Source organism: Vipera berus, assembly GCF_964194415.1.
Source record: "Vipera berus genome assembly, chromosome: 4".
Taxonomy (NCBI): domain Eukaryota; kingdom Metazoa; phylum Chordata; class Lepidosauria; order Squamata; family Viperidae; genus Vipera; species Vipera berus.
In genome coordinates, this window is record NC_138206.1 from 79,125,675 (window position 1) to 79,152,720 (window position 27,046).

At 42.4% G+C, this 27,046-nt stretch overlaps 1 protein-coding gene across 3 annotated transcripts in view; it reads left to right on the forward strand.

The window, feature by feature from the left end:
- The window catches only part of LOC308667820 (E3 SUMO-protein ligase ZBED1-like), a 309,814-nt gene that overhangs the window by 18,608 nt on the left and 264,160 nt on the right, over positions 1-27,046 (forward strand). The window lies entirely within an intron of this gene.

A 27,046-nucleotide genomic window follows, 5' to 3' on the forward strand; every position in this document is an offset into this window, starting at 1 on the left:
TAAAGAAGATGCAGATTTTCCTGGACTTATCCATCCAGGCAACTGGGAGGATGCTCATTTTTGTTTAGGAGCCTAATCAGTCTATTCAGAGGGGGCATGAGCTCACTGAATGGATATGGGCTTGATCAGAATCTCAAATACCTATTTGCTTGGGATCACCCAGCAACTATGGAAACCATATAGCTTCTTTAAGGAGGTGTTGACAGATGCAATCTGCATAGTCCTGGCCTATTCTGGAAAACTTTGGGGATTTTAGATCTGAAGTACAGTACATCCCTGTTAAAGGTAGTCCTTGACTTATAGCTATTCATTCAGCAGCTTTTCAAATTTATGTATGTACTGTAAAAAGTGACTTATGACTGGTCCTCACATTTACAACAATTGCAGTATCCCCATGGTCGTGATCAAAATATGGTCACTTGGCAACTTGTATCTATTTACAAAGGCTGCAGTGTCCTGACTTACTGTGCTTACTACCTCTTGCAACCTTGTCAGCTGGCTTCTGACAAGCAAGGTCAAGTGGGGGGGGGAAGATGGAGTCGCTTAACAGCCATATGACTCACTTAATGACTGCAGTGATTTGATTAATGATTGTGGCAAAAAAGATGGTAAAATCTGGTATGACTAGTAACCACCTTGTTTAGTAATAGAAATTCTGGGCCCAGTTGTGGTTGTAAGACAAGGACTACCTGTTCAATATTATAAGCTTTACTCTTCAGTTATCAGAAATCTTATGGTATAGTCCTGGACTGTGACAGGAATGGTTGTCCAAGCCACAGCCTCCTCGGTGACTCTGAAACTCTGTGCCTTGTAGGTTATAGGTCTTTTAGTTGCTAAGTCTTCAGTGTTTTAACTTTACCAAATGCTATATATTTACCTTCCATAAAGTTTAGTTTCTGCTATTGTTGACTGATTGACTACTTACAGTTTTGCAGTACTATTTTGCAATCTACATTTGTAGAATGTAAGATTGTATTCAGTGTTTGGTATGATGGCAGTATACTGCATAATTTTTAATTATGATGTTAACTCGGTAGTAAAATCTACTTTGTGGAATTTATGAGATTTTTAGTCAAACTGTGATTATGCCCAGTAATAGAAGGAAAGAAATAAATGTTCAGGTAAGTCTGCACAAATCTGCAGATGTCTGCATATGTTAGAAAACATATAGCATATATTTATGTTGTATTTCAACACCTGGCACATAAAAATGCATTATAATCAGAAATGCAAATTTTATAGTGTAAAATAGAATTTAATCTTTGAGTTATACAGTCACAGTATTAAAGGCTAGTAGCATCTTTAGATAGCAGGTGAAACCTATAACTTTCAACTGTTCAATAATTGTTATTCTGTATTCTATATCTACATATGGATATAGATTTTTCATACAATATTTTCTGAGTAAATCTAGTCTTTAAAAGTTTATCTCATTTCAAAACATCCAAGCAATTGGAAAACATGAAAGAAAAATTGTCAAATACAAAAATTAATTTTATGAGCCTTTATATTTCTAGCTAATTATGATATAAATTGTAATATTTAGTAAATTGTGCTAAAGTATACTATTCCTGTCTTTCCCCTTTTTTAACCATACTTCATTTTTAATAATGTTTAATAAATATTTTAAAGTAAAAATCAGGAAATCTTTTCTTAAGATTTTAACTGAGTAGAATACCTCTTCACCAACGTCCAGTTCATAATAAATTGGCCTTATTTTGGGGACACTGTATATCATTTTATAGAAACACTTAGTGTATGTCTCTGAATTTTGTCTCAAAATAAATTTCTTATATACAAACTATTTGTGTAAAAGGGAAAAAAAGTTTCAAGGTGTGGCTTCTCTTTGCCTCCTCCCGAGGTGCCTCATTGCCTTCCTTTGTTTACTCCTGGTTGTCTGCCTCCTGCTTCGGGCGTCCTTGAACAAAGCCAGCTGTGAATCGTCTTTGTCCAAGCTGTCAGGCTCACACAGCTGGGTCTGAGGAGGATCCAGATGGGAGGGGCCTGGCTGAGAGCTCTGCGATGCCTCAGAACTGTCCTCTGCAGGCTCTCCAATCCCCTCCTCCTGCTCCTCAGAATTGTCCGATTCAGCTGCAAAGACTCAACCTTACTCGGCTCCATGGCGATGCCCTCAGGAGAAATGCGGTGACCCAGGAAATCTATGGTCACCCGGTAGAACTGGCACTTCTCCAATTTGGCAAACAGCCGATGTTCTCGGAGTCGCTGCAGGACCTGACGGAGATGCTGATGGTGCACCTCTCGCGGCGGGGAGTAGATCAGGATGTCGTCCAAGTAGATCATGACAAACTGATCTAACAAATCCCGGAAAATATCGTTCATGAAATGCTGAAACACGGGCGCATTGGTCAGGCCAAACGGCATCACTGTGTACTCAAAGTGTCCATAACGAGTACCAAACGCCGTCTTCTACTCATCACTCGGCCGAACCCTGACAAGGTTGTAAGCTCCACGCAGGTCCAGTTTCGTGAAGATCTTAGCCTCCCGGAGTCAATCCAAGAATTCGGGGATGAGGGGCAGCGGGTAACAATTGTGCACCGTGATGGCGTTGAGTCTCCTATAATTGCAGCAAAGCCGCAATTCACCGGACTTCTTTTTAACGAAGAGCACGGGTGCAGACACTGGCGAGGATGAGGGCCGGATGAAACCTCGAGCCAAATTCTTCTCCAGAAAGTCCCACAATGCAGCCAACTCGGGGTCCGACATGGAGTACAAACGCCCCACTGGGAGAGGCGCATCAGGGACTAAATCAATGGGGTAGTCATAGGGCCTGTGCAGGGGTAATTGATCTGCCTCTGTCTTGCTGAACACATCAGCAAAGTCAAACAGTTCGGGAGGCAGGGAAACCCCTGGGGAACCCTCCACCTGACCGGCAGAGATATGGTGGGTGTGGTCCACGCACTGCAAGCTTGGGAAGGTGACCAGGTTCTGTGACCAATAGATCTGTGGGTCATGCGCCCGGAGCCACGCCAGTCCCAAGACCACAGGGAAATGCAGATCTGAGGTGATATAGAACTGGATGGCCTCCACATGGGAACTGATGGCCATACATAATGGTTGCGTGGCGGCCTTAATTGGCCCAGACAGGAGCACTCAACCATTGATAGTCTCCACTAACATGGGCGGTTCCACCGGGCACTGGGGAACAGCCCATTTGGCCACAAATGCTGAGTCCATAAAATTTGTGGTGGCCCCACAGTCAATTAAGGTATGGACTGGAATCCCTTTTGGCTTGCTAGGAAGGATCAGACGTGCCTCCAATGTCAGATGCCGTGGAGGTCCACAGGCAGCATCGGAAAGACATCGCTCAGTGTTGTGGGACGCCCGACCTAACACACCGTCTAGATCGGGCTCGGGGTGTTTCCTGACAGAAAAGTAGGGGACTTTCTCAGAGCAGACTCAGTCACTGATGCCCATTGTCGCTTCTTTGGGCAAAAAGCAGCCAAATGCCCAGGGTCCCCACAGTAAAAACACAACCCCCCCATCGTCATCTGTTGATTTCAGTCACCGATAGACGAGACCTGGCGGCACCCAGCTCCATTGGCTCCTCCCTTTGAACTGGGGTCTCACGCACAACAGAGGCTGCAGGGGTCTTTGGGGTGGCACGGCAACTCCTTCGCTGCTGCAACCAAGTGTTGAAACGTAGGCAGAGATGGATCAGCCCATTGAGGTCTGAGGGAATATCCACACGGGCCAGCTCATCCAACATCTCCGACAATCCATCCTGGAAGGCATCCACAAGCGCAGCCTCATTCCAGGCAGAATCCTGGCTAAGCAGCCGAAAATCACTGATATAGCCCTGTAGGGGGCGTTGACCTTGCCTCAGACCTTTCAAGCATCGGGTAGCGGTCTGCGTCTTTATAGGGTCCTCATACATCAGACGCATATGATCACAAAACCCCACAAAATTGTCCAACAATGGACTAGGTTGAGCCAGCAGAGGTGTGCCCCAATGAGCTGCATCACCAGAAAGAAGGCTTAACACAAACCCCACCTTATCCCGGTTAGTGGGGAAATCAGCTGCTCTCACGCTGATAAAAGAGCTGGCATTGTCCCAGGAAATCAGGAAACAGCTCTGGATTGCCATTAAATTTATCTGGCATCGTAACTTGGCATTTTCTCCTGGGTGGTGGTGATGGTGGGGGTACAGCATGGACCTGAGCTTGCAATTGAGCCACCTGAGCTGCCAACAAAGCGAGTTGCTGGGTGAGTTGAGCATTCCCAGCATGTAGCTGCTCCATAATAATAATAAGGGGTGGGAGGCTGAAGGCAAACTGTTCTGTTCCAGCCTACTACCGGCCCTGCAGAAACGTCAGGGACAACCCCTTTTCAAAAGTCAATAGGCTGGAAGTAAGCCAACCAACTTTATTTACACAAATGAAATGAAACAGATCCAAAACAGAGCAAAGCAAATAGTAACCACGACTAAATCAGAAGCTGTTCAAACGGTTGCCTTCAGCAACCAGCACCTCCCACACATTCCCCTTTTAAACACAGTTTCAAGGTGTGGCTTCTCTTTGCCTCCTCCCAAGGTGCCTCATTGCCTTCCTTTGTTTACTCCTGCTTGTCTGCCTCCTGCTTCGGGTGTCCTTGAACAAAGCCAGCTGTGAATCGTTTTCGTCCAAGCTGTCAGGCTCACACAGCTGGGTCTGAGGAGGATCCAGATGGGAGGGGCCTGGCTGAAAGCTCTGCGATGCCTCAGAACTGTCCTCTGCAGGCTCTCCAATCCCCTCCTCCTGCTCCTCAGAATTGTCCGATTCAGCTGCCGAACCCACAGGCTGACACTGAATCACAACAATCAGCTTGTCCTTGGGTTCCCACAAAGCAGCATTATTGTTATGGCTGAGCTCAAGCTTTCATCCCAACCCCCTCCCTTCTAATTACGATAAATCTCTGTTGTATGTCTTTACAACACTAATATGTACTGTACCTGCATCTGTGAACCTAGCTGATCTTTAGGTTGGTGGATACTTGTGTCAGAAATACAGAAAAACAAATGGATGATAAGACTATGAATTTTCTGCCCCTTCCTTCCTTCCTTCCTTCCTTCCTTCCTTCCTTCCTTCCTTCCTTCCTTCCTTCCTTCCTTCCTTCCTTCCTTCCTTCCTTCCTCATGGAAAGTGCCTATTAGAAGGAAAACATGCATGTATGTAGACATAAAATTGTCTTGTGACATTTGTTTTACACCTTTTCCCCCTTACAACTCCTAAATAAATTATGCATCTTTAGTTAAAATCGTTCTGCTTTGGGCTCCCAAAGATCTCTTGAATTATCAATTTGTTGTTTAGTGTGGAAGCATTAACATTAAGCAATAATAAAACCACTGAATTTTTTGGTTACAGAAAGGGGCATGAGCTAAAGCAGCAGCAACTTTATGACACATACTTAAAAATTCAGTGTCAGTTATCTCATTGAAATAAATCATTCAAGAACTGGTAATTAAAAACTATTAATAGCTGAGTTAAAAGAAATAGTTTTTATTTCTTTAGATGGCAAGGAACCATTATATCTACTAAACTGTATTTCACCTTCCTTTGTAGCTTTTGTTCCATACTACTAAACTTCCTCATTACAGAATTAATGCAGCATTTCCCTTATTTTTTCTTCAGTTATCTTGGGGAGGAAGGGAGAGAGAGAAGAAAAATGATAAAATGATAAGTCCATATAGCTTCAATACTGTTGTTCAGGAAAGCCTTTAAAATGTCGTTTCTTTCTTCAGGACCTGTGGTTTGGGTTTTATTTCTTGGTATTTATTTTTTGCTATTTCTTGATCTTTCCTTATTCTAGTAATTTGAGTCCTATAGCCCCTTGGATTATTAATACCACATGAGTTTCAGGAATAAACATAAAGCAATCTGGTATATAATTCAAGCTCAATAATATATGGTAGAAAGATGAAATGACAATGTAAGCTATCACATTTTTATAACATTGACAAAAGAATCCTATTGACAAAGATGAAGTATTTTATTTATTTATTTATTTTAATCCCATTGATATCCCGCCCTTCTCCGAAGACTCAGGGCGGCTTACAATTTAAGCACAAACCAATGTGCTTAGCAATAGCCTTTATTCTATGTATATGCCTGCTTATTAGGGCTTTCGCCCCCCCAAGCGGCATTATTACAAAGTCAGCTTATTGCCCCCAACAATCTGGGTCCTCATTTTACCTACCTGGGAAGGATGGAAGGCTGAGTCAACCTTGAGCCTGGTGGGATGCGAACCTGCACTAATTGCAGGCAGCTGGTATTACTTAAGGAGGCATTAGCCCACTGCTCCACCAAGGCTATATGAGTATATGTATTTATGTGGGCATGATAACACATGTCTTCACTAGAAGAAGAAGAAACTATGATTACAATAAAACTGAAACATAAGATGTATTTTGTTTTCAAAATAAAATTAAAATAGTCCCTTTTGGGTGTGGCAACAGCAGAACAGCTACCCTAAAGCTGAAGTGTCTTATGCCAGGGCTTATCAACTGGTGGTACGCGGTGTCACCTTCCTCCCCCCTGCCTCGCTCCTTCCCAGCTCGCTTGTGGAAATCATGCTGCTTGGCGGCAGCCTGCAGGAACCCTACCGAGGCCGCACAAGCGCAGGTGCAGAGTGAGGCCCCGCCCTCCCCAGGGAGTCATGCAGCAACCAGATTGACTCCCGGCACTGCCCACTACTAGAGAGGGCCTGGCCGGATGGAGGCTTCCGACCAAGTCAGCATGCTCCCCCCGTGGTTCCAAGGACAACCGCCACCAGCTGTGGGGCCGACACCTTGCAGCCACCAATCTTGCTGTGGGGCAGAGCACCGGCAGCCACGAGGCCACACAAGCCCAAAGCGAGTGAATCAGGTAGGAGGCAGGCAGCCCCTTCGGCCATAACTGCCCCTTCCCCCTGCCCTGCCCTGCCCCGAGAAACCAAAAGAGAAACCTCCCTTTGTGCTCTGCTCGCTCCCCGCTGAAAATGTCCAGGTTTAGTTGGGATCTGGGGCCCACCAAGGAGCCGATCGGCTTGCAGCCGGAGGCACCCAGCCAGCAGGGCCTCAGCTGCGCAGAGCCTGCAGACAGAGCGGGCTTCCTTGACCCCCCCAAAAGGGTCAAAAACAACACAACAGAGGCAACTGGGGGGGGTTGCCATGCGCACGTGCAATCTGGGCTCTGCAATTTCCCACTGCCCCCGCTGAACCTGGGGGAGGATCATGGGTGTTTTCGGGGGGGAGTGTTGCAGCCAGTTCCTTCCCCCCCTCGTCCCGAGCAAGATAGGGTGAACTTTCCTCGCGCTCGCTCTGCTTTTGCCCAGTTTAGCACCTCTGCCTGCATTATTCCCCCTATCTCGGGCTAGTCCCCTCTTGCTCGCTCGCTCACTTACTGCCCCGTCTCTTCCAAACGCTTCCAAACACCTTGCTCGCATTTGGAAGCGACGGGGCAGTAAGTGAGGGAGAGAGCAAGAGTCCTTTGAAAGAGACAGTAAGCAAGCACAAACCAAGAAGCAGAAACCTGGGCATCTCCTGGAGAGTCGGGGCCACTTTCCCTTACTGGAAAGAGCCTCTCCTTCGGCTCCATCCGGCTTTGCAGTCGGTGCCTGGGAAGGTGAATCGTTAAAAAAACTCCCAGTGCTCCGACGGCTTTCCCTGAGAGGCCGGTGCCTCCTCTCAGCTTGGGCATGTCAGCCTGGGGGATCTGGGGAGGCTGGTTTCCCCAGTGCCTTCTCCCTCCTCTTCCTCCGGTGGCTGCTGTGGAGGAGCGTGGGTGGTTGTGTCGGGGACCAGAGGGAAGAGCTGGCTCAGTATTTTAGAATGGGACATTGTTAGCAGCGCTCTCTCCATTTGAGATACTGCAAGCGCACTACCATAAAGTTATTTTGCTTGATCATTGTAATCTCGGCTCTTTTGGAAAATCTTAGGCTTTGGCTCTGGAAAGGGGTGGGGCTTGGAAACACTAGCGCACGTGTTGCTGAAGTGCCTGGTAAAGAGACGCAGCAGCTCATTCACCTCAAAGAGAAGCTGCATCTCCGCTTCTGCCCCATGAGCGATGAATTACTTGTGAACACAATCGCAAACCAGCTCGCACTCTACCACCTTTTAAATTGCTAGACCTCAAGAGGCATATGCCTTGTTGCCTTGGGAGTGACGTTGACTTGCCCAAATCTGGGGCCAAAGGAGCATTCCTTGTCTGGAGGAAGGAGCTGGAGCTGCTCTGGCGGGCTGCTTCTGTGGCAGTGGGGCATGCTGGTGCCCTGCGCTGTGCTCCATCTGCGGGGGCTACCCTGGGAAAGGTGGAAGCGCAGCTGTGATCCGGGACGGTCAACCGCTCCGAGCCCTGGCTGGCTGGCTTTGTGCCTCCGTCCCCCAAGAGCAGATGGTTGTGAGTTGCTGCCATGCGCTTCCCCGAGTGCGCCTCAGTCCCGGATCTCCCCCCATCCAGGACTCCAGTTGCGTCTGCAGAAGGCGAGCGGGGTGAAGGGCGTCCGTGTGAAGGGCGCCTTCCTGCCCCGTGGTCCACAGCAGCATTGTTAGCACGCGTGGATTGACTGAGCGAATGCGAGGTGTTTCTGTTGCTGGAATAAAGCTTATTAAATGAGCTGGCAACTTCCGAGTATTGTTGATAGATCTTCCCCAACTTTCCTCTGGTGCTTCATAAACAGTTAAGTGGGCATCAGGTTTCTTGGTAAAAATGGAGAAGGAAGGAAGGAAGGAAGGAGGAAGGAAATGACAAGGAGGGAGGGAGGGAAGGAGGGAGGGACAAAGGGAGGGAAGAAAGGAAGGAAAGGAAGGAACAATGGGAGAGAGGAAGGGAGGGAGAAAGAAAGAAATGGAGAGAAGGAGAGGGAGGGAGAGAAAAGAAATAGGAAGAGAGAAGGAGAGAAAGGGGGAGGAAGAGAAAAGGGAGGGAGAGAAAAAGAAATAGGGAGGGAGGGAGAGAGAGAGGAGAGAAAGAAAGGGAGGGAGAGGGAGGGAGAGAAATAGAGGGAGAGAGAAAGGGAGGGAGGGAGAAAAAATAGGAAGAGGGAGGGAGATAAAGAGAGAGAGGAGAGAAAGAAAGGGAGAGAGAAAAAGAGGGAGAGAAATAGAGAGAGGGAGAGAGAGAAAGGGGGGGAAGAGAGATTAAATTAGTAACATGGTTGTTAAGTTAATCTGGTTTCCCCACTAACTTTGCTTGTCAGAAGGTTGCAAGAGGCGACCACATGACCCTGGAACAGTGTGACCATCATAAATATGAATCGGTTGCCAAGCATCTGAATGTAAATCACATGACCCTGGGGATGCTGCAATGGTCATAAGTGACTTTTTTCAGTGCCGTTGTAATTGAACAGTCACTAAACAAACTGTTGTAAGTCAAGGACTACCTGTACTTTATCACTTTTTCCCATTTTTTTTTTGGTCATCAAGTTTTTGACACCTTGCTAGGTGACTGGTGGTACTTGAATGTTGCCATATTCTAAAAGTGGTACAATCGGTGAAAAGGTTGAAAAGCCCTGTCTTATGCTTTGGAAGTATAGATATACAATACTTTTACATTACTATGATAATACTTCTTTTTTAACCTAGAAAATGTTCTTTAGAAAGACATGTATATTCATTTGATAGCTAATATGAGAATTTCAAATCTTCTTGTAAGATATAACTTGTTTGCTATTTCTGTCCATGCAAGTTGTTCTATAGCTCTTATGAATAAATGACAGTCTATATGTTGCTCCATTATCTTGTAGAAGCGTCTAAGTATCTACTCCCCAACATTATTTTTACATTCAGTAGGACAGGTATATTTGTAATACATTTTTGCAATATCCTCCTATCTCACCCCCCCCCCCCAAGTGCTGCTTCTACCTGTTTTCAGACACTTATCTTATTTGTTTTGGTCTTTGTGTCCTTTATGGTTATATAAGCTCTGGCTTGGCAGTTTTTTAATTCTGTTGTAGATAGTACATTAGTGATTGCTTAAACACAGGGAAACTGAATTACAATAATGTTTGAGGATTCTGGGTGTTGGTCTCATATATCTGGATTTAAGTAAGCTTTCCTCACAATGGTGAGGAAAGCTATTTTAAATAATGTTGAAATTCTCTTAAGAAATTAATGTATTTTAAATGGAGATTCTGTAGTTTCTCTCCAGAATGCTTTCAACTTTCAGGGTTAGATAAGGCCAAAATAATTAAGTAAGAATGACCAAAGAGTTTAAGCCAAAATGCAAGGTTATTACCTTCTGAGAAATATCCAGATAAACTGACTTGTTAGTGTACTGATTGACAATCTTTCAAGCCTGCTTTAATGTCCAGTCTTTAGCATTCTTATATAGTAGATGCAATATAATTTCAACCTCGGAGAGTACAATCTTGCAGAGCAAAGGAGATTCAAACATGTCTTGTATTCAAATATATTTTATGCTGAATATTACCAAGGCATACCGTAGATTCCGGCGTATAAGACTACTTTTTAACCCATGAAAATCTTCTCAAAAGTCAGGGGTCGTCTTATACGCCGGGTGCTGAAACTTTAGGGACAGGGCTGGCTGGAAAACCTGGAGCGGATCTCCCATTTAGTCTGCGCAGGGAAAGCGGGACCAATTGGAGTAGAAGCTGCAGTCTGTGATTTTTTACAGGCTGGGGTCTGGGCTTTTTTCCTTCTAAAGTTGAAGAGCAGCTGTAGGCAGGTGGGGAATGCATAGCCAGAACAGCAGCTTAGCTCTAAGGACACATTTGACTCAGGAACTGGGCGGGCTGGCTGGAAAACCTGGAGCGGATCTCCCATTTGGTCTTTTTTTTTAATCCCATTTATATCCCACCCTTCTCCGAAGACTCAGGGCGGCTTACAATTTAAAGCACAAATCAATGTGCTTAGCAATAGCCTTCATTCCATGTATATGCCTGCCTATTAGAGCTTTCACACACACACACCCCAAGCAGCATTATTACAAAGTCAGCTTATTGCTCCCAACAATCTGAGTCCTCATTTTACCTACCTCGGAATGATGGAAGGCTGACTCAACCTTGAGCCTGGTGGGATGAGAACCTGCACTAATTGCAGGCAGCTAGGGTTACTTAAGGCTCTGCGCAGGGAAAGCTTTAGAGTGAATTAGGAAAAGTGAAAAAGTGAATTAGGAAAATAGGAAAAGGGTTGCTGGAATTGGGTACGTGTAGTTTAACAAAGAGAAGGGTGAGGGGTGACACGATAGCAGTGATCCAATATCTCAGGGGCTGCCACAAAGAAGAGGGAGCCAAGCTATTCTCCAAAGCACCTGAAAGCAGGACAAGAAGCAATGGATGGAAACTAGTCAAGGAGAGAAGCAACCTAGAACTAAGGAGAAACTTCCTGACAGTGAGAACAATTAACCAGTGGAACAACCTGCCTCCAGAAGTGGTGAATGCTCCAACACTGGAAGTTTTTAAGAAGAGACTGGACAGCCATTTGTCTGAAATGGTATAGGGTTTCCTGCCTTAGCAGGGGGTTGGACTAGATGACCTCCAAGGTCCCTTCCAACTTATTATTATTATTATTATTATTATTATTATTATTATTATTATTATTAAAGTTTAATCCACTTGCACTGTTTTATGTTTACATGTTTGATGACAAACAGCCTTATGTTTATAAGTGACAGTTTTCCTACTAAGTACCTGCATGTCATAAGCATTTGAATTAAAATTACCATATTAAAATCAAATCTGATGTTTTTTTAATTTTTATTTGGTGTGCGTTGGAAGAGGGGTAGTCTTATACGGCGAGTATAGCCCAAACCCTATAATTTAACAGGAAATGTAGGGGGTCGTCTTATACGCCCAGTCATCTTATACGCCGGAAAATACGGTATGTTGCTTAGACAACGTTTGCATTGATTATATACTTGCTTTGGCTTTATGTTCATTTGTTTTCCTTGTATGTCAAAAACGCTGGCAATCTTGTACCTTGATCTTCAGATCCTTCCTGCTTTTTTGTCCAATGTAATACAGTACATTTCATCTGCTCTTTCAACACAGAATTGCTCTCATTCAATATTAAAAATATCCCTCCCATTTATTTTTTTAAATTAACCTTGTTTCATCCTTCTCTTCAAAGTTTATTGTAAAATGCACCTGATTCTTCTTTGTGATCAAATTGTTTTTCCTCAAGTGTTCAATACAGTTCATAATTTTAAGAGAAATATAGCTGGGTGACAAAATCTGTGTCAGTTTGAATAATCTTTTTCTGAACGTAGGTTATTTTTTTAAAGAATATATATGTATGTACCTTATCTGCAGTATTGCTAGAAAAACTTTTTGAAGTAGGATAATTAATATTTTGTTTCAGGTATTATCAGAAATACTTGAATTTCAATGCTCAGTAGAACAAAAATAAGGGATATTTATTTATTTGTTTGTTTAGCCACCCATCTTGTGATTTGAGGTGACTCTGAGCAGTTTACCATGTGAAGCTGCTTATAGTCATTCTTCTGAAAGTGTCAGTGTCTGTTCTATGTTATCTCTGCAGCTTATGGATGGGAGAATTTCAGGATTTTGTATTAGATTGGGAAGTAAAGAACAAAACAAAAAAAGAAGGAAATTGCAAATGATATCCATGCATGTAATCATCAACTGGACTCAAGGGATTCTTTACTTTTTAAAATGTAAATTAGTATCAATACTCCATTATGGTATGAGGCAGTCTTGTGAGGATTGCTTATCTATTTGTGCTCACTTTTTTCTTAGATAATCTCCTAAAACCTTGGGTTAAATATACTTTCTACATTTCCAAAATTTTACTTAATTGGTTAATTTGTTTTGCAGTTTTCTGATACATGGTGTACATTTCCTGGAATCACTTGGACAATTAAAATAGTTTATGAACTAAATAAATACATAAAATAAATATCTGGGGAGTTTAAAAATTTGGAGTTATATGCATTTCTTATTAGTCTGAACTCTACAGATTTAAAAGTGACAGAGATTATGATAATGTCTTGAAATAAGTACTGGGACCAGCCCAGAAAGGTAGCAAAACAGAGAAATTTTCTCCCTAACTTAACCATTCAGTTACATATAACAACCACAAGTTTCATAATGTACTCTGATTAAGTGCATATAGTAAGTACTGTTTTATAGTATAATTTTAGGGGTAGCAATAATTTTTTTCTGGTTGTCACAGCACTCACAGTCTACAACATACAGTATGTGCTCTAGTTTATCCACTAAACTTTTCCACCTTCTGTTAATATTGAACATTTATGAATTTATAAAATTAATATCAAATTATAACCTAATTCTCTTCATATAATGAAAAAGCACATTGAAAGAAGCAAATGTAGGTGATTTGTGATTATAGTAATAGTTTTGTTTTTCATGGGGGTGATGGCTGTACTCTATCAAATTAAATAGAACTACCAAATAATCACTCTGTAGATCAACCCTGAGCTATAAATATTTTTTTCTATTACTTGTATGCTAACTGTGTAACAGTATATTTATCTGTTTATCACTGAATTCTCTGCAAACTCCAAGCTAATCATGATTATTTATTAAACACTGTAATTTATAAATGTAAATAGTTGATTTTCTTTTTAATTTATATTACTGATGTGAAGGAATTATTTAAATAGACGGGTATTGTGCATTAAATGACATCAATATATAATTCCCCCTTTTGCCTCCACAATATATTCTTAAAAGCTTAAAGCTGGAAAAGGAGTGTGGAAGGTAAAGGTTTTCTTTTTAGTAAGTCATTGTGAAATTTATGAATGGGAGAAGCTTTTTAAAATGTATATTAAAGAACATTGGCATAAGTTATAGAACATTTTATGCAACTAGAGTGTAGAAAAGTGAGGGTGAAAAATATGGTATATAATAGAAATAAAGTATCATGGTTCCGACTAGTGAAACACTTCAAAGAACTTTCAGGCATTGTTTATTCTAAAAAGTCTATAATAATGAGAACAAAGCATCGGCAAGGCATGGTGGGATGCTAAGATCTGAATTCCCCTCCTTTCAGCACCTAATATCTGTCACAATTCCCTCCTCCAATTAGCAGTCATAAATCACATTCTTCAATCAGTTTGAAGGGCAAAGCTTCCGTTCTGTAATGCACCATTTCTTATTAAAAACAACTGGGGAAAATATTCTCCTTGCTCTCCCCAGCTTCATCTAATTCTAAGAGCAAAACAATTTAAAGGAAAAGGCTGTGTCTTATATTGTCAAAGCAAAAACATCTAATGTTTGCAGCGTTGACATCCAGCCCCCCTTACAAAAAGGATAGATCCTGTAATGTAAACAAAAGCATATGTCAGGGATTATCTCTTGGTTTGTTGGGGGTTTTTTCATGAAAATTTTCGATGAGTCGGTCAGCCTTCACATCGCTAGGTTTCACCCAAGTAGCTTCTTACAGCGAGTACCCCTTCCATTGTACTGCAATTTCCCTTTAAAAATTCTAGAGTCAAGAATATATTTCACTTCATAGTATGTCTGACCTGCTATTACTAGGGGCCGGGGTGCCTTCTTGGGGGGAGGTCTTAAGGTGGAGTCCCGAAAAGGTTTCAGCAGGCTGCAATGGAAGACAGGGTGAACTCTCCCTAAAAGCCTAGGGAGTTTTAATTCTACTGTGATGGGGTTGATGATCCTTCGATGGTGAAAGGCCCCAAGAATTTCGGTCCTAATTTCTTGCTGGGTAATTTGAGGCGTAAATATTTAGTCAACAGACAAACCTTTCCTCCAACTTGGAATGTTCTTTGGGGAGCCCTCTTTTTATCAGTCTGTTTTTTTATAAGTCTCAGAAGTCTTTTTTAATGCCTTTTTCGTGTTTCTCCAAACTTCTTCCCACCCCCTCACCCATTGATCAAGTGTCTGGGAAGTGGAGGGCACCTGAGGGTATTCAGGTATTGGGCTGAACTCTTTTCCTGTGGCTACTCTGAAAGGCGTGTAGCTGGTGCTGCTGTGAACAGGATTATTTTAAGCCACTTCAGCAAAAGGGAGGTCAGTCCAGTTTGTCTGTTGGTAGGAAACATAGCATTTGAGATATTGCTCCACCATTTTGTTAGCAGATAGCACATCAGCTAAGAAGTTTTTTCCTCCCAGCATGTACTTTAGAGTGAAGTTGAAACGATTAAAGTACTGTGCCCACCGCACTTGTTTTGGGAACATTTTGCGGGTGTTCTTCAGTTCTTCTAGGTTTTTGTGATCTGTCCATACTTCAAATGGCACCTTGCTCCCCTTTAGATAGTGTCACCAGTTTAACAGGCTACACCTAGTGGCAAAGACCTCCTCCCAGATTGCCCATCTTCTCTCGCTTTCAGTGAATTTTTTGGAGGTGTAAGCACAGGGTTGTAGGACTCTACTTTTGTTCTTTTGCAGTAATACAGCTCTGACTGCAATGTCACTGGCGTCAGCTTGGATTACGAAGGGTTCCCCTGGGCACGGGTGCTTTAGGACTGGTTCAGCAGCAAATTTTCAAAAACTGACAGCTCATCATCCAAGCAAGTGTTTGGCCCAGTCACGGCTTCCCTCCTCTTTTGCCTGTTTTGAGTAGTTCTGTAAGGGGTAGGGCAATCTCGGCAAAGGAGGGGATGAATTGGTGATAAAAGTTAGCAAAACCTAAAAAGCTCTGAAGCTGTTTGTGAGTCTTTGGGGGCTGCCATTCAATTATAGTTCCCACTTTGGCTGGTTCCATTTCTACACCCTCGTTGGAAATTCTGTAGCTAAGATAATCTAATCAGGTTTGGTGAAATTCACATTTCGACAATTTGGCATAAAGCTTAGCCTTCAATAGTTTCTTTTTTTAAAACAAGTTTTATTGATTTTTCAGTTAAAATCTACATATTTAGAAAACATCATGATGACTGGGTAATCAGAGATTCAGTAACAGAGTTTTCAGTACATAATTCAGGTTACATTATCAAAACATTCTTCTCAGTTTCCCTTAACATTTCATACAATCAGTTTAAACTAATAAATTTCTAGAAATAGCATGGTCAGTTGGAAAATTTGTCAATTCAATTTCATTGAGATATATCTATGTCCTATTATTAAGGTTTACCTAATTTTAATTTTAATTATATTATTCAAATTTAGTCTTTAACATCCCAAATAATATTCAAAACCCAAATTTCCCTTATTTCATTACAGCAAAAACTATAGCATCTAACATGTACACAGTGGCTGAGTAGCTATGTTCTACCTAATAAACATTGTCTGTTTCACATCCTAATACATCACACGTTACTGACAGGACCACAGCCTATGTTTATCAATTTAGAACTATTTATACACAACCAGATTCTGTTTTAAATTTTAGCTAATTCTTAATTCTTGAATAGAATAATCAAACGTCTTTTAACATCAAACGTGGGATCTATAAACCAAATTGCCATTATGTCAGTACACAAATTATAATGTCTAAAATAAGCCTAATAAATACATAAACACATTCTAGTTCTATGTCATAAACATTTTCTATTTTAGATCCTGATAGATCACTGATTACTAAAAGGATATCCTTTAATGGTTCTCTAAGAACTCACTTTTTATATCTAACTTGGGCTTTCTTTTCTTGCCAATCAGGTGTCCAGACCAAGGCCTTTGAATGGCCAGATAGGTCTCCCTTCGCTCCAATATATATTATTTGAATCGAAGGAGCCCATCTAGCCATCAGTGGTCCACAAAAACCAAACCATTTGTAATCATTATGTTGTTGCCCTGTTAGTTCTAGACTCTGTATTTACTCTAAAAACTTTATCTTCAGTTCGGTCTGGATTCCTCTTCCATCTGGGTTCATCTGCTTTAAATAGAGAGTCTTATCCAATTTTGTAATTAATGCTTTGCTATCCAGGCTTTCAGGAAACTGTCTTTGTTGATCTTCCACGTAGTTTCTTTAACACTTCTCTCACTAGCTTTATATGATCAGTCATATTTGTGCTATATATCAAGATGTCATCAAGATACACCAGAACACCTTTGTATAAGTGATCATGTAGGACCTCATTATTCAGTTGCATGAATACGGATGGGGCCCCCTGCAGTCCGAATGGCATGAGTTTAAATTGGTAGCATCCCAAGGGACAAAGGCAGTTTTCCACTCGTCTCCCTTTTATTCTCACCCATACTATGCCTCTCTCAGGTCCAAGTTCATGAAAATACTACCCTCAGCTAGGTGGGTTAAGAAGTCGTTCAAGAGGGGGAGGAGTATTTGTTGTCCACACTCACCGCGTTAAGGCCTTTATAGGCTATGCAGAGACAAAGAGACCCATCTTTTTTTTCTGTGAACAACATGAGCTCGTAGACTTGGCTCGTTCAATGAACCCCCTTGCTAGGTTTTTATCCATGTATTGTTGCATCTCCTCCATTTCGAGGGGGGACATGTGTACATCCTCGGTCGTGGGAGTTTGGCTCCCAGCAACAGTTCAATAGAACAATCATTGGGTCTGTGAGGAGGCAGGGTGTCACATTCTTTCTCAGTAAATGCCCCCACCAGGTCCCAGTACTCACTAGGGATGGTTGGTTCGCCTGGTGGCGGTGAGGCAGCCATGTGTGCTTGTTCAGTTGGTGGTCTAAATTGACTTGCTACATCTGTTGAATCAGTGGGAGGTTTAGGCCCTATAGGTAGTCTCACAGTTCTCATTCCTTTCTCCCACCAGATAAACGGCTTCCATTTGTCCAACCAGGCTAATCCTAGGATCACAGCCTCAGTCATCTTGGGGGCCACCAGGAAGCGAATAAAATCCCAGTGCTCACCTATTTCTAGGCGTAGGGGCTCCGTTAATTGCGTGACGAAAGTCCCTCCCATCAGGGAACCATCGGCTTGCTTGAACCTCACAGATTTGGAGAGTGGTTTTGCTCGTATGCCCAGTTTCACGGCAAATGGCAAACTAATGATGCACTGGGAGCATCCAGAATCAACTAGCATCTTTAAATCTATCTGTGTACCCAACTTAGGGATTATGAGCTTGGTTGATAGTGAGAAAGGTGGGATGTGTTGGCTCACAATCGGGTCATTCTCTCCTTCATTGTCACTGTCGAAAGAGGGTAGAACGGGGTCGGATCCAGCCTGAGTCCCAGCATCCTCCTGTGTGGGGGATGTGACCTGGGCAACAGGTTCCTACGTGATCCGGTTGAATTTCTCGTTAGCCGCTGTGCAGGTTTCTTTCTCGCTGCTGGTCCTGGTCTATTCTGCAACTGGGGGTAGGGGACTGGGCAATTTGCTGCTTGATGTCCCTTCTTTTCTGTACCAGAAACATTGATTGATGGGCCTGCAGAGCAGTTGGAGGTTTTCGTGTGGGTGATTGCCATTCAGGTTGTTCTGGCCTCAGTTTGGCTTCAGGTGGGGGAGGTTCTTATAACAGGCGAGCTGAATGTCTAGTTTTACTGCTGTCTGGTACCATTCTTGCAGCTGATCAGGTATTGCTCAATAGATGCAGGCCTGAGAGAGGTGGTCATCCAACCCTTCCCTGAAGTGATGGACTGTGGACTGCTCAGGCCACCTCTTTAGCTGACCGGCTATCTTGCAAAACTCTCATACATACTCCAGGGCGGGCTGGCCACCTTTATCCTATGGATTTGTTCTTCTTCTTTGAGGGCAATGGATGGGTCCCCAAATCTTTCTCTCTGTCCTAGGAAGAAAAGGTGGGGACCTCCAATTCAGGGGCTTGCTTATTGTATAAATTATTCAGCCATTCAGATGCCTCTCCCTCTAGGCTGGACGTAATCATGTCGACCATAGCAGCTGGGTCTGGGTAGAGGTAGGGGCAGCGGTTCAAATAAGAGTGCACTTAGTTGAGAAAGAAAATCAGCTTCTCTGGGTCCCCATTGAAGGTTGCTCTGAAAGGTGAATCAATCACTAGCTTCTGGGCTCCCCACTGTGGCTGTTGCACCCCCAGTGTTGCTGGTCCCATCTTGACTGCTGCTGTATGCCCAGGGGTTCCACGTTCATGGCCTGTGGCCACACCTCCTGCTGTGATTGCAATATTTGCAGTTGCAACTTCCTGGGTTGCCAGGGGTCTCCCAAAGACAGCTGCCTGGGTGGTGCTGTTGTTGAACTTCCTGCTGTTGGTTCGCATAGAGTTGTGGCGCCCTCTGCTGCTGTAGGCCCCTCAATGGTTGCTGGATGGGTAGGTTGCTCGATTAGCTGTGGCAAGCTCAGAGGTTGTTAGCCTTCCACTTGTAGGGGTTTATTTTATTTTATTTTATTTTATTTTAATTCCATTTATATCCCACCCTTCTCCGAAGACTCAGGGCAGCTTACAAGCTTAGCAGTAGCCTTCATTCTATGTATATGCCTGCTTATTAGGGCTTTCACACACCCCCAAGCGGCATTATTACAAAGTCAGCTTAATTGCCCCCAACAATCTGGGTCCTCATTTTACCTACCTCGGAAGGATGGAAGGCTGAGTCAACCTTGAGCCTGGTGGGATGCGAACCTGCACTAATTGCAGGCAGCTGGTGTTACTTAAGGAGGCATTAGCCCACTGCTCCACCAAGGGTTCCCAAACATCCCATTGCTGCAGGGGTCTCAGGCTGGGGTTCTCTCTGCGGGGCTGGAGGGCCTGGCAGGGGACTCCTGCGGCTCGAGGGCTGTTGGTCTGCAGACAGGATTTTCCACTCACCCAAATTCTCAGTGGCAGACGATCTGGTAGCTCTCCACCATTCTGCTTTTGAAGTCTTTGAGGGCGGCAAGGTAGTCTCGAGGTGTCCGGAGTCTCCGCTGGGGTGGTTCCAGCCTGACGGCCAGATAAGCTCTCCTAACTGCTTGGGTTCTGCCTCCATCTGGGATTCCTGCAAAAACTCATCTTCCCACAGCATGCTGTCTGTTGTCCCCCCCCCGGGATGTCGGTAGTTGCCAGTTCACCGTCTTCAAACAGTTTCTCTTTTCCCATGATGAAAATTTTTCCCTGAATCTTGGCCAGCTTCTCTCAAGCCTAGAGACAGCGGCTGGAGCTCAGGACTCCAGATAGTTTGAAAACAAAGTAGATCTTAGCATGATGACATGGTTCTGACTAATGAAACACTTCAAAGAACCTTCAGGCATTGTTTATTCTAAAAAGTCTATAATAATGAGAACAAAGTGTCAGCATGGCATGGTGGGATGATAAGATCTGAATTCCCCTCCCTTCAGCACCTAATATCTGTCACAATTCCCTCCTCCAATTAGCAGTCATAAATCACATTCTCCAATCAGTTTGAAGGACAAAGCTTCCCTTCCGTTCTGTAAAGCACCGTTTGTTATCTTATTAAAAACAACCGGGGGAAACATTATCCCTCCTCTCCCCAACTTCATCTAATTCTTTTTTTTTTATTGAAAAGTTTTAAAAATACATTTTTGAATACAAAAAAGAAAAAAAACCTCCTCCCCTCCCCTCCCCCTCCCCGACTTCCCAGAGCTGAATACAGGGTATAAGAATACAAACAAACATAATCTAAAATATGCTAACAAAAATAAAACAAAGTCTATCGCACTTTAACTCTCCATCGTCAGAATAATAATAAAATAACTACTAACTAGTTATACATCATATAGCTCCACTACTTATTCAAATGCTAAATGAAACTTTTTAGTCCCATATTTATTCTGGATATAATCAATCCATCTCCTCCATTCCACAATATATCTCTGTTGCGATTGATCTTTCAAAGGCTTCATCATTTCTAACTGTAAATTTTTATAGTACACCGCAGTCAATCCGTCAGTACCCGGCGCTTTACCCACTTTCAATTGTTTAATTGCTAAAAAAATTCTTCATCAGTTATCAATTGATTCATCCCTTCCTTTTGTTCTTGCGTAAGAACAGGAATATAGCTCTTATCAAATAATCATCTATATCTACATCTCTAATCTTATCTCTAGCATACAACTTAGAATAAAAATCAACAAAAGCCTTTTTAATAAGACTCTGCTGATACACTATTTTACCCTTATGTTCTATTCTATCTATATTAGCAGCCCTTTGCTTCTTCCTTAACAAATAAGCTAACCATCTACCTGGTTTATTAGCATTACAAAAAGTATTATGTCTAGCATACCGCAAATTAGTTGCCACTTAATCTGCCATTAACTTATCAAACTGTCCCCTAAGTAAAGTAATTACCTCTTTGATCTTCCCATCAGATGGGTTCAAAATTAAAGCCTTTTCTTTTTCCTTAATTTCATCCTCTAATTCTTTCCTCCTGAATTCCAATTTACGTCTATGTTTATTATTCAAATATATTAATACACCTCTCATATAAGCTTTACTTGCATCCCAAACCATCTCAATAGAAGTACCTTTATGCATATTAATTTTAAAATTAATTTTAAAAAATTCCTTCATCTGTTTTTTACACTCTTCCACATTTTCCTGGTATCTAAACAAATTTTCATTTAAACGCCAAGACCGTCTATCCCTATTATCTTTTTCTATCTCTAACCATACTGAACTATGATCAGATATAGTTCTTGGACAAATCTTGATCTTTTTAATCCTAGAAAAGAAATCATTAGTAATTAATACAAAATCAATCCTACAAAAAGATTGATGCCTGTCGGAGAAAAAAGTAAAGTCTTTTTCTTGCAAATTCCTTTCTCTCCAAACGTCTTTCAGTTCCAGGTCATCCTTCATCTCAAAAAAAGATTTAGGCAGTTTAGCATGACTTGGGATGCTTTTAAAAAGGCCTCCCTTGTCCATTTGTACATTCAAAATGCCATTCCAGTCTCCCATAAAAATACAAGATTTATAATCCCACTGAATAATCTTGCTGTGTAATAAACTGTAAAAATCTCCTTGTTGTTGATTAGGAGCATATAATCCAACCAAAAGCGTTTTCTTGCCTTCTATTAACAGTTCAATCATAACATATCTTCCTTGTTTATCTGCTTCAATTAAAGTCGCTGTCAAAGTGTTCTTAACATAAATGACCACTCCATTTTTCTTATCAGTCGCAGAAGCAATAAACTGTGTACCCAGCCTCGAGTTTAACAAATATTTTTGATCCGTGGCTCTAATATGTGTTTCCTGTAGACAAATAACATCGTTCTTAAATTGCTTTAAATATTGAAATACTTTCTTTCTCTTATGTGGTGAATTTAAACCGTTAACATTCCAGGTTAGGAGCTTTGTTGCCATCTTTCGCGACCTGAAGCTTTTGGAGCGCCTCTTCCAAAATCACCTGCACTCTCTTTGGTCGCGCTCCTCCCACTGCTTCACTATAAGTAAGTTTTTGAGGTGCCGTCATAACTCTCTGCTGTTCTTGCTCTTGTCTCATTCGTCTAGCAGCAGCACGTGTCATTCTTTGGTCTCTAACCTCCTCCGATGATACTGAAATTTGATCCACTCCTGTAACTTTCTGGAATTCTCCATCTTTCAGCTGCATAACTCCTTCAGCACCTTGTGCATTCTTACTTTGTGATTGACGCTCTCCCTCACCATTCTTCTTTTTAGATTCCAAAAGTGGTATAGGGACTGCCTTTAAAACATTGGCATAGAAGTCACGTGCCTGTAACACTGTAAGAAGATGATGTCTCGTGCCTGCATACATCACCACCATACCCACTGGAATCTCCATCTGAACTGGATATCCCGTCTTCTTAATTCTTCTGCCAAAAAAGCAAACTCCTTTCTTCTTCTTAAAATTTTTGGGGGGATCTCTTTTAAAATCAAAACTTCTTGCTCTGCAATTGCAAATTTACTATTGTAAAAAGCTTGAATGACCTCATTTCTGATTGCTCTCTTTGTAAAATAAACCACCACATCTCTAGGTAATTTCCTTTGTCTTGCAATTCATGAATTAACACGAAATATTTTATCTATATCCACCATAATATCTTCTGCTGAACGCCCCAAAACGCCTTCCAGGGCTTCTGAAACTACTTTTTTCAAATTTTCCTTAGAATCCTCTTTTAAGCCCCTAATTCTCACAGCAAACTCCATCTCATGGTATTGTACCATGGTTAAATTGTCATCAATCTTATCCATCACAGTTTCAGCATCCATCATTTTAGCATCTAATCTGATATTATTTTGACTAAGTTCTTCCACTCTCTCGTCCAAACGCTCAATGCAAACGGCCATGCCTTGAAATGCAAGTAAGATGTCTGCCCTCATTTCTGTTAGCTTCTCATCCATAAGTTCTGTAAGCTTCTCATCCATAAGTTCAACTAATTGTTGAGATTGCTTTTTCATAGCCTCTTGCAAAACATCCTGCAACTCTTTTACTGTCAAAGCTGGTGCAGGTGCAGGTGCAGGGGGAGGGGGCATTAAAGCCTGTAACAAAGATTGCTGCACCGGGGAAGCCCCTGCACTTCTAGAAACTTTAGATGATTTGGCAGCCATTTTCACCCACTCAATTCTGTTGCGCACTTTCACTTTTTAAAAATCTCCACAAAATCCACTGAGTTAAAGATCATATACTTGCTCTGACATGATTCTCCTGTACAGCTCTGCCTGCATCCAAGTAATCCAAAGTTCACTCTCGCTGGCAGGGATGGTTGCTGCGTCCTGCTCTGCTCCAAAGCCATGGAGCAGAGGTGTCCCGAGGTCCAGAGCAAACTCAGGCTTCGGGGGGGCTCAATCCTTCAACCACCAGAGTTTCAACTCTGGCGGTCTGGGAGAGCTCTACCCCTGCCTGGGCGCTCACCCCCTCCTCTTCTCCCGAGGAGCGGGCTTCCGAGCCGCCAAAACAGCTGATCGGCGCTGTTTTCGGCGGTTCTACGGAGCGACGGGGCTGACAGCCTAAATGGCTGCCGGCAACGGAGCCTTGCCACCTGGAAGCCATCAACTTCATCTAATTCTAAGAGCAAAACAATTTAAAAGAAAAGGCTGCCTCTTATATTGTCAAAGCAAAAACATCTAGTGTTTGCAGTGTTGACATAAAGCTTGTATGAAAAAAATCAGTGAAATATTTAGTGATTCAATATTTTTTCTTGATTGTTTAATGAATTTAAAAATGCATAGAGAATTCTTTGGTGATACCAAAAATATGTTGATATGTGAATGTTCGTACATTATTACTGTATGTGGTATATTGTTGGCTGACAACTTGATATAGAAATTGAAGTAGAAAGGTGAGTCTGTTGCAAGGGATACTATAACATTTCTGCTTGAAGAAACAAACTGACTGTTTGTAAGAGACTGATTCTGCCTGTGAAATCTAGTGTTCCATATGTAGGAGAAACTAATATATGAAGGGACAGAGAATGAGTGCAGTAAAAGATGAGCACCAAGAAAATAGTGGCAGGATGGAGTTAATGTATTAGTTAAAAGGGATGTATTGAAAACTATAAATGCTCAGCAAATCTGTTGACCCATACAGATCATATGACTCAGAGTCTTAACAGGTCAGAGTATGTTACTGTTTAGTTGTTGATAACAGTACTCCAAATTTTCGTCTAACCAATCTGTTGGCTATCATAAGCCAGTTATAAACCACCCAAATGAGAAATTGGTCAGCTGGATCTTCCAAAAGGAAAATTCTATGGTTCAGGAACAGGCCAAAATCTAACCTACTCCTTCAACATTTCACTGAAACCCATGTGTGGTAAAATATAAATAGTCTGTGAGACAAACTGGCTGCCTTTGAGCAGGATGGAAGCACACTAGTCTAATGTGTACCCAATACCTTCCCAAAGGGAAAATTTATGAACCTGGCTCCATGTTCATTTAACTTCTGAATTATTTAATACACAATTAAGAAAGGAATACCATACCATACCAGTATGGACATGCCACCATTCTTTCTGCTTCCCCATTGAGTATGAAGTAATCCATTCGGGTTGTTTTTTTTTTGCTACATTGAGTTTTAAACTTATGATTAACTGAGAAACCCTAAGGTATTCTTAAGAGGTCTCTTTTCCACTCTTGGAAATTGACAACATTACTATTACATAAATTGAAAGACAAAAAGGACAAGTATGAAAAGTGAAAAGGGGCATATAACTATCAGCAAATAACCCGAGCTTGCAAAGATGAAGTGAGGAAAGCTAAGACTCAAAATGAACTAAGGCTTGCGACAAAAATCAACAACAACAACAACAACAACAAAACATTCAATGTGTGAAAAACAAGTTAAGAAAATGATTGGTCCATTAATGGGAGAAAGTGACAAGAAGGTGACAGGCAACAGGGAGAAAGCAGAACTACTTAACTTATTTTTTGCATCTGTCTTTACATAAAGGGAAGAAACAGTCTAACTTATCAAAAACTACTGTAAAAAACAGATTAGAAACACAGATTAAAATAGACAAGAAAATGGTGAGTGAGCACTTGTCCACCCTAGATGAGTTCAGATCACCAGGACCAGAAGGATTACACCCCAAGGTTCTGAAAGAACTGTCAGATGTGATCTTAGAACCACTGAACTATGTCTTTCAAAGATCCTGGAGCACTGGGGAACTACCAGAAGACTGGAAAAGAGCTGATGTAGTTCCCATCTTCAAAAAAGGGGAAAAATGGATCCAGGAAACTACGGACCTATCAACCTGACCTCAATACCTAGGAAGATTCTGGAAAAGATAAGCAACGAGTCAACGAACACCTAGAGGCAAACAAAGTCATTACCAAAAGCCTACATCAGTTTGTCAATAGATCATGCCAGACAAATCTTATTGCATTCTTTGACCAGGTGACAAAATTAGTGGAATAGAGGAAGGCTGTGGATATAATTTACTTGAACCTCCATAAGGCATTTGATAAAGTAGACCAGGGGTCCCCAACCCCAGCCCATGGACCAGTACCGGGCTGCGGCATGCCAGCAACCGGTCCGCACAAACAAGCAAAGCTCCATCTGTGGGATGCAGGCAGCACACACAACCATGCACCCTCTGGTCTGCGGAATCGATCCCTGGTGCCCAAAAGGTTGGGGACTTTTGAAATAGACCACAAACTACTACTTGATAAGATAGAAAAATGTAGGTTAGACACAGCATCACCACCAGATGGATTTGTAGCTGGCTGACGGCCATATTCAGCATGTAGTCCTCAATGAAACTGCATCTACATGGAGGAAAGTGTGTAGTGCGATGCCCCAGGGCTCTTATTCTGGGCCCAGTGCTCTTCAACATCTTCATCAATGTTTTGGATGAGGGGATAGATGGGGAACTCATCAAATTTGCAGACAACACTAACCTGGCAGGGACGCGGTGGCTCAGTGGGTTAGGACGCTGAGCTTGTCGATCAGATGGTCGGCAGTTTGGCGGGTCGAATCCCGAGTGCTGCGTAACAGAGTGAGCACCTGTTACTCATCCCAGCTTTTGCCAACCTAGCAGTTCGAAAGCACGTAAAAATGCAAGTAGAAAAATAGGGACCACTACGGTGGGAAGGTAACAGTGTTCCGTGTGCTTTTGGTGTCTAGTCACGCCGGCCACATGACCACGGAGATGTCCTCGGACAAACGCTGGCTCTTTGGCTCTGAAACAGAGATGAGCACTGGCCCCTAGAGTTGGAAACGACTAGCGCGCATGTGCGGGGGAACTTTTACCTAACCTGGCAGGAATAGCACTCCAGAAGATAGGCTTAATATACAGAAGGATCATGACAGACTTGAACATTGGGCGCTATCTAACGAAATTCGGTGGTGAAAAAAGTAAGGTTCTACATTTAGGCAAGAAAAACCAAATGCACAGGTACGGTATAGGTGGTACCTTGCTCAATAGTAGTAACTGTGAGAGGGATCTTGGATTCTTAGTGGACAATCATTTAAATATGAGCCAGCAGTGTGCTGCAGCTGCCAAAAAAACCAACACACTCTAGGCTGCATTAACAGAGGGATAAAATCAATATCATGTGAAGTGTTAATACCACTTTACAATGCCTTGGAATTCTTGGAATACTGCATCCAGTTTTGGTCACCACGATGTAAAAAAGATGTTGAGACTCTAGAAAGAGTACACAGAAGAGCAACGAAGATGATTAGGGGACTGGAGGCTAAAACATCTTTATATAGGAATAGAGCTGCATTGTGTTTTACTTGGTCAAAACTAAAGAGAAATTTCCTGACAGTTAGAACAATTAATCTGTGGAACAACTTGCCTCCAGAAGTTGTGAATGCTCCAACACTGGCAGTTTTTAAGAAGCGACTGGACAACCATTTGTCTGAAATGGTATAGGGTTTCTTGCCT